We start from the raw sequence: 17,859 nt of genomic DNA on the forward strand, positions 1-17,859 counted from the left end.
ACTGGTATTTATAAATAGCATTCAGATTTCCTCGTTTTATTATCAAAAAGTTTATTTTTCATCCATTATGCAGATTGCATTTGCCTTCTCAATTAATGTATCACCCCATAGTAAAGGGTATGACTTGAAAAGGACTTTTATAAAGAGTGGGCATTCAAGGATATGATCCTTTCTTTTGTGGGATCCCTGAAAGAGGCAGATTGTAATTTATCAAACTGGACTAAATTCTCTTGATGTCTTCCTTTAGTGATTGAGTCCAATTATTGTCCTGCCCTTTCTAGCCACGATAACCCTAGGCCCAACCTTGAGAAGCACAGAGAAAATAAATTTTGTTGGCAATAAACATGTTCTGGGTTCTCCCTCAGATAAAGATTCCTTTGCAAAACAATAAGAGGGACTAGAGAGGCTGGAATAGGAAGATAAGCAGATATTGCAGAAAATGAGGAATATCAATCTGCTTTACTAATTTCTTTTGCAAAAGTATTGCTGAATCGTGCCTTTTAATATCACGGACATGGTTGTTCATTGTAGAATTCTTTCAAACTTGTATAACAAAATGGTAAGATGCTAATATGTGGCTTGATTTATAAAAATTCTAGTCACATACCATTTTCCATGCATGTAATGTCTATATAAAAGTATTTTGCCATATATATTATACTTTATGCTTTTTAAAGCACTTTTCACAATCTAATTTCAGCCTTCCAGGAGCCTTGTATGACAGCAATCACTCTCTTCATTTGACAACAGAGAAAATTAGTCCTGGAGAGGTAAATGACTTGTCCAAAGTCACATACATAATTGGCAACAAGGTTAAGCTGTAAAGAACCTACATGGGAAGTCAGACACAGCCATGTGCATATACTGCTCCTGTGTGAACAAGAGGCAGCTATGTTTCAAAATCACACCTTTGTTTCAAGGAATCAGGAAATTGGCAAGCCCTGTGATCAAGCAGTCCCAACTACCCAAACTGCCTGCCCCCTGAACTTGGAATTCCCCATCTGGTATTCATTCTACTTAGGGAAGGGGGTGTATCATGAGATCTTAATTCTATTTCTCATCAGGCCTCTGCTTTAGTCTCATTTGATCTAACGCAATTTCTTTTACTCTAGGTATACAGATCCATGCTTCTTTCCATGGTTGATTTAATGCTGATTGAACACCAGTAATGTGCTAGGTGCTCTAGGGACCATTGAATTAAATCTGGTTGTTGCCCTGTAGCTCCCAATCTCAATTTGTTGGAGCCCAATCTAAAATAGTTATTGCTCTGGGCAGACAGTACAGGCTTATAAGAACATTTTTCCTCTCTAAGCTTGTTTCTCACCATTTTTCCTTAGGACCTCTAAGGGAATTTCTTATTGTCAGACAGGAATATCTGGTAACTGGTCTCTGACTAGTACAAAAAAATAGACCTTTATTTTTCCCAATTTGTGCTTAAAGGTGAATGTGTCAGTTTGTTTTTCCTTCCAGAATAACAAAGAGAAGCCAACTTTCTCTTCTGAGGAGTCAGAAGCGCCACTTACCCAACATGGTTTGGGGCACACTGGAATGGGCTCTCTGACCCCCCAAATTTTCCTTATCATCTGAAATGTCCTTCTTAGAGAAGCCCTTGACTCCTTCCTGACTCTCATATCCTGTCAGTTATCATGGTGTGTTGACCATGTTCTGTGTATGTCCTTGGGGATATTTCAAACATCTATCCTTTTTCTAACAATTTCTACTGCGATTAACCTTGCCACCATAAACAGTTACAACAAGGTCCCAGCAAACCTCCCTACTTATATTATCTCTAGTCCATTGTACATTCTATTGGCAGAATTATATTTCTGAAACACCATTCTGGTCATGTCATACCCCTGGTCAAAAACCATAGCTGGCTGGAATGGTAGTTATCAAAGCCCATTTGTTTGTTTGTTCTTTGTTTTCCAATTAGCAGGGGGGCACTTTTTTCAAATAAAATATTAGGTAATTAAAACCCCAGAATGAAAATCATTTAAAAGTAGACATGCTCACACAATGCAGTATATAGATGACGTATTACAGAATTGTACACTTGAGAGCTATATAACTTTACTAGCCATTGTCACCCCAATAAACCTTAATTTAAAAAAATTATAGATATGCTTTAGTTGAAGCGAGGAGGGAGGACCCAGAACCTCCCTTCTTTCAAGGGCCTCAGGGAATACAGTGTGAATTAAGACAACTGGCCTATACATGAGGTCCCAACCCCTAAGTTTGGCATTCAAGAGTGCACTAACCTTACCCTAACATGCTTTTCCTGTGAGACTTCCAACTCTTCTTTGGGGAAAGGAACGCTTTGCTCTGGTAGTTTAGTCTGCTCTCTCTTCCTCACACATCTGTGGCATTCCCCACTATTTACCCTTGCACATGTCACATCCCTGAGACTGAAATGACCACTACTGCTCTCTCTTCCTGTCTGAGTTGCGTTCATCCCTCAAGGGCCAGCTGTAGTCCTCTACTTCAAGAAACCTTTCCTGGCTCCCCTTTTAAATAGGGACTCACTTGCTGTGGCTATAATGACTTTATCTTCCAAACAAACAACAACAACAAAAAATGGAGACAGAAGCTATTCAGCAGAGATTTCTATAGACTCTGTTTTTATGTACTCCATCTAGCTAAATAAGCTTTATGTCATGATTGTTAAATGTGGGTCCAAAATTCCCTGAGTTTTTGTCCAGGCTTTGCTACTTATTAGTCATGTGATTCTAGTTACCATGCCTCAAGTCCCTCATCTGTAAAACGGGAACAATAACAGTACTCATCTCAAAGGGTTACGTGAGGATGACATTGTGTCACACTCCTAGCACACTGTTTAACAACTTAGTATGCAGTTGTTAAATATTACCTGTTATTAGGATAGCCCAGACATGAGGTGATAAAGGGCTGATCTAAGGCAGAGGCAATAGGGTGTCCACTGAGGGCAGATATGTTGGGAGGTCTAAAAGTAGGGAATTATGTACAGAATAAGATAGAGACTAATACACAAGCAGTGGAGGGTAAAACAGATTGCTCTATCACAATGTCGGGAAGGAAATGTCCTGAGAGTTTTGTTTTCCCAAAGCCTGTATCAGCAAGGCTCAATTATCACTGAACCTGTGCTCAGTAATCAAATTTATCAGTCATGAGTACTTTAGCAATATTTTTCCCCAGTTAATTGGGAGCTAAGAGGATAGCCATTTGGAATTTGACCACAAAACAGAATATGTTGGAGGGGTGAAACAGAGCTCGAGGGTCTGTCAGGAAATGGAGCTTCTGTGGCAACAGGTGGGGGCACTGTACCAGGCATAGCATAAGCTCTCTATAAATGTTAGCTGGTATCATTAAGACTTCACTAGTTGCCTGGGGCAGGTTGAGACAGGGCCAAGATAACTGAATAGAGACATGAAAAAGCCAAAAGAGAAACTTTGGTAGTTTGCCAATGTAAAAGTGTGTGTGTGTGTGTGGTGTGTGTGTGTGTGTGTGTGTGTGTGTGTGTGTGTCTGTGTGTATGCTAGAGTGCAAAGGGAGAGGTCACAGGATCCAAAATGGTTTTCTTACCAGGAAGAAATTAGCTGTTTAAATCCTTTCAAAGAACAGCCATTATTCCACATAGAGTGGAGGACCACAGAAAATATTACTATTCAGTGAACTCTTTTGGGGCAAGGTCCATGCCTTACTCATCTCATGTGTATATCATCAGTTCTCATTCAATAATTGTTGTTCTGTATACAGTTGTTGAGGAAAGGAAGGGAGGAAGAAAGGAGGGAGAGAGGAAGGAAGGGAGGCAGAGAAGGAAGGAAGGAAGGATGGATTAGGATACAATGATTAAATCATCTGTCCCAGGGAGTTTTGGAGGTAAATAGAGGTTTCTGACCTGTTCCTTTTATTCTAAAATTGGTGTTTCCTTTGGCACTCACAATGATAAATAGTAAAAATTCAACAAGGATAGTAGTCCCTGTTTTTGGCTGGAAATGAATATGAGTTTGGCATGGAGAAGCGTAGCGACTAGACCTGGATTTATTTTTACCTCCTGGGAGTGAGATGAGAGTGATATATGGCTCCAGTCCATTCATTTTATGCACCATTTAATGAAATTCAAATCTGATGTTCACTCTGGGTAAAGGCAAGGCAAGGATAAGAGCTAAAAGCCAATTCAATTATATAAAATCAATAAATATTTATTAAACGCCTACATTGAGCAAAGTAAGCAAATGTTGAGTACCTACTCTGTGTAAACATAGCAGAAATTATGAATGGTTCCCTACCCTAGGGGATTTACAGTCTAGGTGAGGACTCAAGTTTAATATACCTGAAGCAATAATGAATAATGCAAGTCAGATTAAAATCCAATCCAACAAACATTTGTTAAGCATTTGCTATATGCCATTCATTGTAGATTGCATGATTAATAATAAGCGCAAACAGGTGATGTGAGGAAGATAATGAACTAGGATGCTCCAGGCCCTCATGAAAACACCAACTAAACATCTAAGGACTGATTAAAATAACATTATAGAAACTCTGAAAACCAGTCAAAGACAAATAGCAACCAAGCAAATGACCAATCAAGAAAAAGCTACATTCACAATGGCAGGAAATTTCTTGCCATTTTACTCACCTTTGCCTCACCCCCTCCCCAGTGTGATGCAGCATGCTTGGGAGGAATCAGCCCCATTCCTAGTTCCCACCCTTGGAATAGAAGGAGCAGAGTGAAACTTGTTTGCAATGTTCTGGCCTGTCTGTGGGCTACGTGATGAACTGGTTTCTGTCTCACCTGACTCAGAGATTAGATGGAGAATGGCAGCATAATTTAGAAGTATGGCTGAAAACAACGGTGGTAATGATAGGTGCTGCATTGTGTGAAAATTGCAGAAGAATTTTGGATGCCTGGGAGCAAGAGATGATGGGAAAAGGAATACAATAGAATATCGAAGGCCCCAAGAAGAAGCAAGGGTGAAACTCTGGGAAATTAAGACATTTAAAAGCAGCTGGAGAAAATAAAAAATAAAACCGTATGTACACAAGCCCAGACAGGATGTATACCCAGAAAAAGACCTGAAAAGAACTTAAAAGCTTTGACCTGGAATGATCTCAAGGCTCAGTGGCCTGCTAATTATTAAAGGTCTTCCACATTAGTCTGCAGAGACTGGAAAAGGTGGCTGCCTTGTAAAATGTTCAATTTTGAAAAAAGAAAGATCACAAGATACAAAAACACAGGGAAAGCTGGCATGCTAAATGGAACAAAATACATCTCCAGAAACTGCTCCTGAAGAAATACACACATTGGGCTCACTAGACAAAAACTTTAAAACAGCTGTCTTAACCATGCTGAAAAAGCTAAAGAAAAACACAGACAAAGAACTAAAGGAAATAAAGTGCTATGGACTTAACTGTGCCACCCATTCATATATTGAAGTCCAAACCCCCAGTGTTATGGTATTTGGAGATGGGGCTTTCGGGAGGTAATAGGGTTTAGATGAAGTTATGTGGGTGGGTCTCTGATGATGGGATTCGGGCCTTCATAAGAAGAGATACCAGAAAGCTTGCTTATGCTTTCTCTTTTTCTCTCTCTGTCATGTATGGACAAAGCAAGAAGGTGGTTGTCTACAAGCCAAGAAGACAGTTGTCACCAGAACCCAACCATGCTGACACCATGATCTCAGACTTCCAGCCTCCAGAAGTGTGAGAAAATCAATTCCTGTTGTTTAAGCCATAGAGTCTGTGGTATTTTATTGTGGCAGAATGGACAGACTAAAACATCAGAAAAACAATATATGAACACATGAGAATATCAACAAAGACATAGAAATTATGCAAAAGAACCAAATTCTGAAGCTGAAAAATAAATGAATTGAAAACTGCACTAGAGGATTTCAAAGGCAGATTCAAACAGACAGAAGAAGTAATTAGCAAATTTGAAGACAGATCATTTGAAGTTATCTAATCTGAGGAGCAAAAAGAAATGAATAAAAGTGATCAGAACCTAAGAGACTTATGGGATATCATTAAACACAGCAGTATGGACATTATTGGAGTCCCATGAGGAGACGAGAGAAAGTACAGAAATTTGAAGAAATAATGGCTAAAACTTCCAAATTTGAGGAAAGACATAGAATATACACAAAAGGAAATGAAAAGGGAATCTAATCCAAGATGTTTAATAAACTCCAATCAGGATAAACCCAAAAAAGACCCACATAAAGGCATACTATAATAAGTCAAAAGAAAATGACAGAGAATCTTGAAAGCAGCAAGAGAAAAGTGACTTGTCATATATAAGGGATTCTCCCATAAGACTATCAGTAGATTTCTCAGCAGAAATCTTGTAGGCCAGAAGATAGTGGGATAATATATTTTAAATGCTGAAAGAAAAATAAACTGTCAACTGAGAAGTCTATATCTAGAAAAACTCTCCTTCAAAAATGAGGGAGATATAAAGACACGTACAAGACAACAAAAGCTGAGAGCATTTATTCCTACTAGACCCACCCTGAAAGAAATGCTAAAGGAAGTCCTTGAAGTTGAAATGAAAGAATACTACACAGCAATTTGAAACCATATGAAAACAAAGTTCTTCAGTAAAGGTAAATACATGGGCAAATACCAAATGTGTGTGTGTGTGTGTGTGTGTGTGTGTGTGTGTAGTTTTTGTTTATAACTCCTCTTTGTATTTTCTAAAGGATTTAAAAGACAAATGCATTAATAACATAAATCTATGTTAATGGGGTACACATTATATAAAGATCTAATTTGTGACATCAGTAACATAAAAAGAAGAGTTGGTGGAGCTATAAAGGAGTAGAGATTTTGTATGTGATTAAATTTAAGTTGGTATCAATTAAAGGCAGATTGTCATAACTTTAAGATGTTATGGTAACCACAAATAAATTATAAATATACATAAAAGGAAATGAAAAGAAAATCAAAGAGCATGGAATGGACATGCCTCAAGGAGCAGACAGTGCAGACCCTTCCCTGGGGATGGGAGGAAGGCTGCTAGCCTTCTCTGGGCGATATATCTCACTTGACTGCACTCGACTACATTAATTCCAGGAATTGAAGAACTGATGTCGATCAGGGACTAAGATACAGTGCCATCTCATGCTGCCCTGCTCTCTCTGCCTGGTATTTCAGCAAATTTGTATAGGATGTATAGGCTTGGTGGGACAACCTCCCATACAGCTTTCAGATATTTCTGTTACTCTCCTGCTGATTGTTCTCTGGTACCCTCCCTAAGGAATTGGCAACCTGTGAAGCCTCAGTGAGTTTCAAGGGGAGGAGGTGAGTTTTATGGCAAGTTTCCTTTTGTCACATCCTCCCTAAACCTCCTTATTATTTCTCTGCATCTATCAAAAGACTACAGTAAAATTCCCACCTTGATGTTGAGGAGGAAGCCTCTCCTCCCTGCCAAATACTTATTAGTGTTCACTGAGGAGAAACTTTGTGTAGAAGGGTAACAGGATTGATGTGTGAGAGTTATTGGGAATCTGCGGTGAGAGGGAAGCGCAGAACTGAAAAGATCTAGGGAGCTTTTCAAGAGAGGGGCTGCTTAGTTCAAGTCAACAATTGTTAAATATTAGATTTCAATACTCCACACCAGAATTTTCACATGATACTCAGTTTGAGAACTAGATTAACTATAGAATTCATTTGCTGTTTTTTTATTTTTTTTAAAAGATTTTATTGGGGAAGGGGAACAGGACTTTATTGGGGAACCCTGTTTACTTCCAGGGCTTTTCCCAAGTCAAGTTGTTGTCCTTTCAATATTAGTTGTGGAGGGCGCAGCTCAGCTCCAGGTCCAGTTGCTGTTGTTAGTTGCAGGGAGAGCAGTCCACCATCCCTTGCGGGAGTAAAGGAATCAAACCGGCAACCTTGTGGTTGAGAGCCCACGCTTCAACCAACTGAGCCCTTCTGGAGCTCAGTGGCAGCTCAGCTCAAGGTGCTCTGTTCAATCTTAGTTGCAGGGGGCGGAGGCCACCATCCCTTGCAGGAGTCAAGGAACTGAACCGGTAACCTTGCGGTTGAGAGCCCACTGGCCCATGTGGGAATTGAACAGACAGCCTTTGGAGTTAGAAGCATGACACTTCAACCACCTGAGCCACCTGGCCGGCCCATCATTTGCCTTTAAGATTCCAAAAAGATTAATCTTCCTAGTTATATTGGCTAAATGGATGGATGGATGAAGGAACTTTGGATGTATGGATAAACCATAGATGAACAGATGGATTGATTTTGGATATATAGTTAAAGGGATGTTGGATGGATGGATGGATGGATGGATGGATGGATGGAAGGATAGGGAGCCTGACTGAGACAAAACAAAACAAAAACACTCAAGTTGATCTGCTTGCTTCCTGATTGTTTTTTAAGTTCAAGACATCATACCTCAAGACATCAAGAAATACTTCCTGTTCATTTCCCATTCCTTTCATTAGGTTTTAAATGTGCCCAACAGTGGTACAAATATTGCATCTTAACTTAGTTTCAATACATTTAAATAACATTAATTCTCACTGTGAAAGTTTAACCTTCATTACAGGTCAGTTTGTTCTTAGCTAAACTCTCTCCATTGTCTTATAATTTTGGCAACTAGTGAACAACTAACTCCAAGGAACCCATGGTCACCCTTGTCTCAATCAAATTACAAAGTGAACTAGTGATGTGGTCAAAGCTAGTTGTTTGAAATGGTTCATCCATTGGAAACAAGACTTTTCACTCATTAGCATATACATGCCACACATACAGATTGATTACCTACTGTATAGCTCTCATCTTTGGAGAGCTTACAGTATAGTGGGAGAAACTGATATGTGAAATAGGGAACTAAAATGCAGTAATGAGTACTATATTGGAAGTAGATAGAAAGGGTTGGGAGAGTCTAGAGCAAGGGGTGATTAACTACTTGAGAGGGTTAGAGGTTTCTTATAGGAGGGATGTACTGGGAATCCCTGTAGGCCAACTCAAGAAGATTAGGCTTCCTCCTATATATAGAGGGAAACCAACAAAGGGCTTCTTTGAGCAGAGAACAGAGTAGCAAAATATATTTCAACACTTTCTGGTTGACTCTGGCCCATCATCATGCTCAGTTACTACAGTGACTGTAAAAATCTGTGGATGAATCAGTTATGATTTACAAACATTTGGTGAACCAAATCAGGGGTGGGAGCAGCATTTTTGTTGTTGTTGTTTGTTTGATTGTGTACTTGTCATTGTATTTTTTTTTCCTCTAGCATAAACACTGCTTTCATCATTCTCAGCCTCCTTTGACTCTTCAGCAGTGATCAGAACATACTCTTATTTAGGGGTTACTACTGCAACCTATTTTCAGCTTTGGTTTTCTCTCTCTCTCCCTCCCTCCCTCTGTCTTTCTCTCATTTAACATTTTAGGCATCTGTGGATAGAACTCAGGGGGTCTATGAGCTTAGATGGGAAATAAGTACATTTGCATTTTTACTAATCTTTAACTGAACTTTAGCTTTTTCTTCAATTACAAATGCAGTAAATGAACCAGAGTAGCATTAGCAAGAGTTAATAAAGAAGATCAAGGGAAGACATCATCAAAATGGCGGCGTGAGGTGAGCCACCGTAAAGCTCCCCTGGAATTTACAGTGAATTGAACAATAACTCCACAAAGGACTCCCTGAACAGCAGACAGGCAAGATGAAGAGGCTCACTACCAAAGTCAACTACAGGTGGACGAATGACGCCAGCAGGGGAGGAGGGAAGGGAGAAGTGCGGAGACGGATCTGCGCAGGCGCAGGACGCAGGCTTAGTTCAGTGCTCCGAGCACGCTGCATCCCGCAACTACCGCAGCTGCAGGAGAGGGAAGAACTCGGACTGCTAGAGCTCCGCTTATGACGCACAGGGCTGAGGGGGCAGCACATAACATGGCTGAACCCAACGCTCACGGCAGAGACTTCGAGCAAAGACTGAGGGAAGAAGGCTGAAAATGGTGGTTTAAGCCCTCACTGCCAAGCAGAGAATGAAAGCCTTAGGCAGTGAAACTAGCTGCCCCCTCCCTACCCTCCCAGAGCTCACCCCGCCCCCACCTGCCCTGTGCTAGAAGAGGAAGAGTGGCAGTGTCAGATCAAAAAACAGAATATTTGCTCTTCTGAGAACTGTGGACCGAAGACACAAATTCCCAGCCCAACTAGTTCCGGCAAAGGGGAGGGAGCTGTGGAAGCAGGACTGGCTGTGGTAGTGGTCGCCGCCATTGTTCTAGGCCACCTCTCACAACTCACCCCACACCTGACCCCACCTATCTGGGCGGATCCCTGCAGGAGTAAAAAGAACTGCTGAAACATAAGGGCTCTGAATCTGGAGCTGGAAGAGCTTTGGAACTTCAAAAGCTCTCCGCATACCCACCGGGACACTGTACCCTGTGACCTAGATGAACTATAAACAGAGGAGAAGCCCGTCTCCCAGGGAATCCCCCCCTGGTGTGAGAAGCTGGAATAGTGCAGACAAAACATAGCACTACCGTGTGGGAGAAGAAAAATAAGCTGCAGTTGGAGAAAAAATAAAACATTCTACCAAGTACTGGAAAACAAAAGAAAGACCGCTTCCTATCAACCTATTGCAGAAGCCACTCCTGTAGATGTCTAGGAAGACAAATAATAAATCATTAATTGCCATGAATAACCAAGGCAACAAGATAGCTCAGAAAGAAAGTGAAAAACCTCCAGAAAAGGCACCTAAAGATACAGAAATATGTGACTTAAATGACAGAGAATTCAAGATTGCAGTTCTGAAAAAATTCAACGAGATGCAAGAAAACACAGATAGGCAGTTTGATGAACTCAGAAACACAATCAAAGAACAGCATGAGCATTTTAGGAAAGAGGTTGAAATTTTAAAAAAGAACCAAATAGAACTTCTGGAGATTAAGAACTCAATGGAAGAAATTAAGAACGAAATAACCAGCTTAGGTAGTAGAGTTGACCAGATGGAGGAAAGAATCAGTGACATCGAAGATAGAAACCTGGAAATTAAACGGATAGAAGAAGAAAGAGACTTGAGACTTAAAAGAAATGAAAGAACTCTACAAGAACTTTCTGACTCCATCAGAAAGAGCAATATAAGAATAATGGGCATACCAGAAGGAGAAGAAAGAGAGAAGGGAACGGAGAATATATTCAAACAAATTGCTGATGAGAACTTCCCAAACTTGTGGAAAGAACTGGATCCTCGAATCCAAGAAGCAAATAGAACACCTAATTACCTCAATCCCAACAGGCCTTCTCCAAGGCACATTGTATTGAAGCTGTCTAAAATCAACGGCAAAGAAAGAATCCTCAAGGCAGCCAGGGAAAAGAAGACAGTAACTTACAAAGGAAAGCCCATTAGATTATCGTCAGATTTTTCAGCAGAAACTCTACAAGCCAGGAGGGAGTAGAATCAAATATTCAAACTATTTAAAGAGAGAAATTATGAGCCAAGAATAATATATCCAGCAAATATATCCTTCACATATGAAGGAGGAATAAAGACCTTTCCAGACATACAGAATCTGAGGGAATTTTCTAATACACGACCTGCACTACAAGAAATACTAAACGAGGCTATTCGACCACCATCAAAAGGGACAATTTGTGGCAAACAAAACACAAAAAGGTGGGGAGAGTAAAGGCCTGAACCGGAATATGGGAATGGAGAAAGTAAGCGTGCTGAAGAAAATGGAATACTCTAAATGTCAAACTTTCTTTTACATAAAGTTAAGGGTAAACACTCAAAAAAAATCCAGAACTGAAATATGTACTGTAATAAAAGAAGAAACAGAGGGAAACATCACAGAATACCACCACACAGAAATAATTGACAACCAAAAAAAGGCAAAGAAACAATGGAGACACAGCCTTACCAGAAAACTAAAGATAGAATGACAGGAAATCCTCACATATCAATAATCGCCCTAAATGTAAATGGACTGACCTCACCAATAAAAAGGCACAGAGTAGCAGATTGGATCAAAAAACTAAACCCAACCGTATGCTATCACTAAGAGACACATCTCAGCTACAAGGACAAGCATAGACTCAAAGTGAAAGGGTGGAAATTGACATTCCAAGCAAATGGTACCCAGAGAAAATCAGATGTAGCCATAATGATATCAGATGAAACAGATTTCAGGGTGAAAAAGATAACAAGAGACAAAGATGGACATTTCATCATGGTGAAGGGGACTATACAACAAGAACACTTAACAGTCATCAACATTTATGTCCGCAATTAGGGAGCACCGAAATATACCGAGCAACTACTAACAGAACTCAAGGGAGAAATTGACCAAAACACAATTATACTAGGGGACTTAAATACATCATTGACAGCTATGGATTGATCATCCAAACAGAAAATAAATAACGAAATATCAGCCCTAAATGACACACTAGATGAAATGGACATACTTGAAATTTATAGAGCACTTCATCCTAAAACATCAGACTATACATTCTTTTCTAGTGTACACGGAACATTCTGAAGGATAGACCATATATTGGGACATAAAATCAGTCTCAACAAATTTAAGAAGATTGAAATCATACCATGCATATTCTCTGATCACAAGGCTTTGAAATTGGATATCAACTGTAAAAAGAAAGCGGGAAAACACACAAATACATGGAGATTAAACAACATACTTTTAAAGAAGGACTGGGTCAAGGAAGAAATTAGAGAAGAGATCAAAAGATACATAGAAACAAATGACAATGAAAATACATCCTACCAAAATTTTTGGGATGCAGCGAAAGCAGTTTTAAGAGGGAAATGTATATCATTACAGGCCTATCTCAAGTAACAGGAAAAATCCCAAATAGATAACCTTATGTTACACCTTAAAGAACTAGAAAAAGAAGAACAAGTGAAACCCAAGGTCAGCAGAAGAAAGGAAATAACAAAAATAAGAGCAGTACTAAATGAAATAGAGAACAAAAAGACAATAGAAAAAAATTAATGCGACAAAGAGCTGGTTCTTTGAAAAGATTAACAAAATCTTGGCTAGACTCACTAAGATAAAAAGAGAGAATACATTAATTAACAAAATCAGAAACGAAAAAGGGGAAGTTATCGCACTTCCTGACTTTAGCTTGTACTACAGGGCTACAACAATCAAAACAGCATGATATTGGCAGAAAAACAGACACATAGATCAATGGAATAGAATTGAGAACCCAGAAATAAAACCACATAAATATGGACAGATGATTTTTTATAAAGAAGCTAAAACATACAATGGAGGAAAGACAGCCTCTTCAATAAATGGTGCTGGGAGAATTGGATAGCCATGTGCAAAAGAATGAAACTGGACTGCTATTTATCACCATGTACCAAAATTAATTCAAAATGGATCAAAGACTTAAGCATAAGACCTGACACAATAAACTGCATAGAAGAAAACATAGGTACTAAACTTATGGACCTTGGATTCAAAGAGCATTTTATGAATTTGACTCCAAAGGCAATGGAAGTAAAAGCTAAAATAAACGAATGGGACTATATGAAACTTAAAAGCTTCTGCACAGCAAAACAAACCATCAACAAAATAAAGAGGCAACCAACTGAATGGGAGAGGATTTTTGCAAACAGTGCCTCCGATAAGGGGCTAATATCCAAAATGTACAAGGAATTCATGAAACTCAACAACAAAAAAACAAACAACCCAATTGATAAATGGGCAGAAAACCTGGAGAGACATTTCTCCAAAGAGGACATACAAATGGTAAATAGACATATGAAAAAATGCTGAACATCACTGATCATCAGAGAAATGCAAATCACAACCACAATGAGATATCACCTCACCCCAGTCAGAATGGCTGTCATCAACAAGACAAATAGTAACAAGTGTTGGAGAGGCTTGGAGAAAAAGGAACCCTCATACACTGTTGGTGGGAATGCAGACTGGTGCAGCCGTTATGGAAGGCAGGGTGGAGGTTCCTTAAAAAATTACGAATAGAATTACCATATGATCCAGCAATCCCTCTTCTGGGTATTTACCCAAAGGATTTGAAAACATTTATACATAGAGACACGTGTGCTCCAATGTTCATTGCAGGTTTGTTTATGGTGGCGAAGACATGGAAACAACCAAAATGTCCTTCGATAGATGAATGGATAAAGAAGTTGTGGTATATATACACAATGGAATACTATTCGGCGGTAAGAAAAGATGATATAGGAACATTTGTGACAACATGGATGGATCTTGAGAGTGTAATGCTGAGCGAAATAAGTCAGACAGAAAAAGCAGAGAACCATGTGATTTCACTGATATGTGTATATAAACCAAAAATAACAAAGAAAAAGACAAACAAATGAGAAACAGAAAGTCATAGACACAGACAAGAGTTTAATGGTTACCAGTGTGTAAGGGGGGTGGTGGGTGGGAGATGAGGGTAAGGGGGATCAAATATATGGTGATGGAAGGAGAACTGACTCTGGGTGGTGAACACATAATGGGATTTATAGATGATGTAATACAGAATTGTACACCTGAAATCTATGTAATTTTTACTAACAATTGTCACCCCAATAAATTTGAAAAAAAAAAGGAGTTCATATATGACCCAGCAATCCCTCTTCTGGGTATCTACCCAAAAAATCTGAAAACATTTAGAGATAAAGACACGTGTGCTCCAATGTTCATTGCAGCTTTGTTTACGGTGGCCAAGACATGGAAACAACCAAAATGTCCTTCGATAGATGAATGGATAAAGAAGTTCATGTATGATTACATCACAGTATTTTAAATAATAGGGTTATTTCTATATAGTTTTTTCCTTGGTAATCCTACATATTTAATTTTATACAGTTAAAAACATTATTCTTAGATGGATCCATAGTTTTCATCAGACTGCCATGGGGATTCATAGCACAAAAATGATTTTGAGGCTCAACATTACATTTACTATAAGTGCTTGCTCTAGAAAGTAAGGAGTATCACATTTCTTTTTGGCTAGCATTTTGGCATCTTTCATCCAGAAACTTGCCCAAGGATGTAAACATTTGGATCAGTGCTCTTGAAGACCATGTGTCATGTGGGGCGGCCTGCGGGGTCTCAGCTCCCGCTCCCCACACAAGAACACAGGATATGGTGAGGCCAAAAAGGAACACCCATGGAGACATAGATAGGGGAGTCACACCACTATAGTCTCGCTGGTGGCTGGGTTGGAGACACAGGAAACAGGAGCCACACGATCCCCAACCCTCACTCCGCTGCTTGCTGGTCAGCCAACATCTTCTTGCTAGCCCCCATTTTGCTGCTAGCGTAGCCACAGCAGTTATATTAGTGGCCAATGGCTCACTGGTTTCAGCTGACCGCCAACTAGCCACAGCTGATGGCCATCCAATCACAGTTGATGGCCATTTACTAGCTGAGCCAGCACCTTTCTATATGAGGCCGAGAACATGGAAATTGCTCTCTGGGGCTCTGTCCCCACACAATGAAAATGGGGTTTCATTTGTGTAATTACAGGCAAAAAAAGGGACATTGTTTGAGCAACTCTAATTTTCAGTCAAGCCTGATTTTTAGGGGTCAGACCTCTGGATGCAAGATAATCCATTTACTGCTCTAGTTCTATTATTTGCAGGAACAGTCAAAAATTGAGATTCAGGTAGCTCACTGTAATGCAGGGTTTCAGTTCCCGCTCCCCACACAAGAACACAGGATATGGTGAGGCCAAAAAGGAACAACAACAGAGCCATAGATAGGGGAGTCATACCACTATATTCTCGATGGCAGCTGATCGACACACAAAGCAAACATACGCCAGTATCCCAACGCCTGTCTCCATGGCATCCGGGCGAGACACAGGAAGTAGGATCAACACGATCTGCAATCCACAATCTGCTTGCTAACCGGACTTGCTAGCCACATTCCACACTTCCTAGCTTAGCTATTGCAGTTCTTTCAGTGGCCAATGGCCAACTGGTTACAGCTGATGACCATCTACTACCCAAGCCAGTCACTTTCCACATGAGGTCAAGAGTCTGGAAACTGCTCTCTGCAACTCTGTCCCCACACTCACAATACTGCATTTAACTCTTCTTCTTCTCTGGATGCCTGTGGGGTCAGAGCCAGATGTGCAGTCTCCAGGCTCTCCCCCTCATGTGAAAAGGTGCTGGCTCAGGTAGTAAATGGCCATCAACTGTGATTGGATGGGCATCAGCTGTGGCTAGTTGGCCGTTGTCGTGCGGGAGACCCGGCGGGGTCTCTGCTCCCGCTCCCCACATAAGAACGCAGGATATGGTGAAGCCAAAAAAGGAACACCCACGGAGCCATAGATGGGGGAGTCATACCACTACGGTCTCACTGGAGGCTGGGTTCACTGGACATGTGACCTGCTGTCCATTTTCTCTGCCAACCGACTGACGACTCTCCTCCACTCTCCTCCACTCTCCTCCACTCTCGGCTCTCCTCTTCCGCTCTCTTCGGCTCTGCTTGGCTCTGCTCAGCTCCTCGGCAATCCTCGGCAATCCTTCGTAGCTGCAGCAGTTATACCAGCGGCCAATCGGCTAACCGGCCACAGCCGACGGCCAATCAGCCACAGCCGACGGCCATTCACCACCCGAGCCAGCACCCCTCCACGTGAGGCCGAGAGCCTGTAAACTACTTTCTGGGGCTCTGTCCCCACAGCCGTCAACTGTAACCAGTGAGCCATTGGCCACTAATATAACTGCCGTGGCTACATTAGCTGAAAATGGGGGGCTAGCAAGAAGATGGTGGCTGAGCTAGCAAGTGCGGATTGCAGTCAGCACAGTGGATTGCAGCTAGCAAGTGAGGTTGGTTGGTTGGCAGTGAAGCTGCCAGTGGATTGCGGATCATGTGGCTCCTGCTTCTTGTATTCCCAACCCAGCACCAGCGAGAATATAGAGGTATGACTCCCCTGTCTATGGCTTTGTGGGTGTTCCTTTTTGGCCTCACCATATCCTGCGTTCTTATGTGGGGAGCAGGAGCTGAGACCCCGCCTGACACCCTGCAAGACAATGCCCCTGTGAATAATGTACCTTTGTAGATCAAATGAAGATAATTAAAAGCAAAGGGAAGACTGCCTGATGCTGAGCCCAAGCTAGGCAGGTACTCACAGACACTTGTTAGAAAAGAGACATGGAGGACGTGTACATTTCATGGGGGATGGGGGATTTTTGCTCTGTTTTCTTTTGTCCTGATGACTGATGTGGAGGAAGAAATGGGGGAAGGGCTTGGCTCAATTTTCAAGAAAATGAATTAGTTTGGTTCAGCTCTGTGGCAATTCAGGGTCTAATGAGGTAGGTACTTAATGATCCAGGTTTTTTTCCTTGTCCACTTCTTCAAGGGCCCTTTATGGGTTCACTGTCAGTTTCTTTCTTCCATGCTCATGTACTTGTCTTCTTTTCCCTCATTACTAACTTGTAGGAAGGTGCACTCACGCACATACACTCATCAATGAGCAAGTTACTGAGAATTTGAGACATGCTATACAATACATACATACACAGTATAATTGTTACTTGATTTGTTATCATTGGATTTAGGTATGCCAACTCTGAAACATTCCAACCCTGTATGGTGAGAGTTGGGTGGAACATTCATATTCACAGCCTCCCTCTGCACACGTAAGACACACACACACACACACACACACACAGTCTTCATGGCCACAGTCCCCTACACATGCATGTTACATGTAGCTATGAGAAGCCAAATCTTTATACCCATTACTTCTTTTAGAGATAATACTTGTTCATGCATACATGTCTGTGGGGAGTGCACATTCCTAAATGTGCCACGCTCCTCTTCTTCCTCTTCCTACCCCATACCAGCAGACCCAAACACACACATGCACACACACACACACACACACACACACACAGAGTCAT

At 40.9% G+C, this 17,859-nt stretch overlaps 1 protein-coding gene across 4 annotated transcripts in view; it reads left to right on the top strand.

Moving 5' to 3' along the window:
• PAK3 (p21 (RAC1) activated kinase 3) overlaps positions 1–17,859 on the top strand; it is a 408,807-nt gene that overhangs the window by 88,104 nt on the left and 302,844 nt on the right. For 2 of the 4 annotated variants that reach the window (XM_088794993.1, XM_088794997.1), the window contains exon 3: positions 5,590–6,584. The exons of the other annotated variants lie outside the window; for them this stretch is intronic. The gene's annotated coding sequence lies outside the window, so the exon portion shown is untranslated. The remainder of the gene's footprint in view (positions 1–5,589; positions 6,585–17,859) is intronic. 4 annotated transcript variants of the gene reach the window in all.

The sequence above is a fragment of the Rhinolophus sinicus genome, chromosome 18 (genome assembly GCF_057876585.1).
Source record: "Rhinolophus sinicus isolate RSI-liver-muscle chromosome 18, RSI-T2T, whole genome shotgun sequence".
In the NCBI taxonomy this organism is placed as follows: Eukaryota; Metazoa; Chordata; class Mammalia; order Chiroptera; family Rhinolophidae; genus Rhinolophus; species Rhinolophus sinicus.